Source organism: Eimeria mitis, genomic scaffold (genome assembly GCF_000499745.2).
Source record: "Eimeria mitis Houghton genomic scaffold, Emh_scaff1208, whole genome shotgun sequence".
Classification (NCBI taxonomy): domain Eukaryota; phylum Apicomplexa; class Conoidasida; order Eucoccidiorida; family Eimeriidae; genus Eimeria; species Eimeria mitis.
Genome location: NW_013568209.1, coordinates 432 through 1,871, shown reverse-complemented (window position 1 = coordinate 1,871; position 1,440 = coordinate 432).

Below are 1,440 nucleotides of genomic sequence, written 5' to 3'. Positions count from 1 at the left end.
CTGCTGCTGCTGCTGCAGAAACAGCAGCAGCAGCAGAAGAAGAAACGAAAGGAGGAGGAAATGTATTGGTGGTTGTGCTGCTGCTGTTGCTGGTGTTTTTGTCGTTGCTGCTGCTGCTGCTGCTGCTGCTGCTGTTACTAGTGGCCTGGCGGCGAAGAGCAGCAGCAGCAGCAGCAGCAGCAGAGAGGGACCCTGAGCTCATATGCTTGTGATTTGCTGCTGCTGCAGCAGCAGCAGCAGAAGACAGGCAGCAGCAGATGAGGGGGGCCCCCCAGGGGGTATGGGGGGGGCCCCTACCTGTGCCGTTTCGCAGCTAAAACTGCCGCAATAAACAAAAATAAATTAAATAAAATGTATTTTTAATTGTATTTCAGATATTATTAATATAAAAAATAAAGAAGAACAGAAAAGAAAAGAGAAGGAAAAATACGGTTGTTGCTGGGGGCCCCGTACACCCTCACCGCCACCACCACCACCTGCCTATACACCCCAGCAGCTGTATAAAAGAAAAAAAAAACAAACAATAAACCAATTAAAATTTATTTGTTTTCAATTTATTTTAATATTTTTAAATAAATAAACACAAAACTCAAATAGAAGGGAGAAATAAGCAAAAAAAAAACATATGTATATACACACCGAAGTGGGGGGGCCCCCGGGGGGCCCCCAGGGGCCCCTTCTTGGGGGCCCCCACTGCAAGGCCTAATAAAGAAGAGATCAGCGAAAGGAAATTTAAATAAAAATAAAATTATAAATGAATTTAATTAAATTACAAATAAAAAATAAAGAACAAACAATGCAAAACAAGCAGAAGGTAAACAGCAAAGATAAGCAAAAAAAAAAGAAAAGAAAAAAAAGAAAACAGAGGAGATGATAAAAAGGCTTGGAGACCCTTCTATTCATCGCTTGGCTAGCTGTAGCTAGCTGTAGCTAGCCGCAGCTAGCTCTCAGCTACTCGTAGCTAGCTGTGCTTTTGCTATGGTTGGCGGTATTTAGCTGTGGCTAGCTGCAGCTAGCTGTAGCTAGCCGTAGCTAGCTGTGGCTAGCTGTGGCTAGCTGTGGCTAGCTACAGCTAGCTCTCAGCTACTCGCGGCTAGCTGTGCTTTTGCTATGGTTAGCGATATTTAGTTGTGGTTAGCTGTATCTAGCTGTGGCTAGCTGTGGCTAGCTGTAGCTAGCTGCTGAAGGCGGCAGCAGCTAAACGACTTTCGGGTGTACAGGCACCTCGATTAAAGAAGGTGCGTATACACCCCAACAAAGAGAAACAAACGAACAAAAGAAAAACCAAATAGAAACAAAAAACAGAAAAAAAACAGAAAAAAACAAACAGAGAAAAACAAAAAAACAAAGGAAAGCATAAAAAAAACAAACAAAAGAACAAACAGGACATCTTGAGGCCCCTTAACTTGGGGTGTTAGGCGGAACCATACAAATATATAA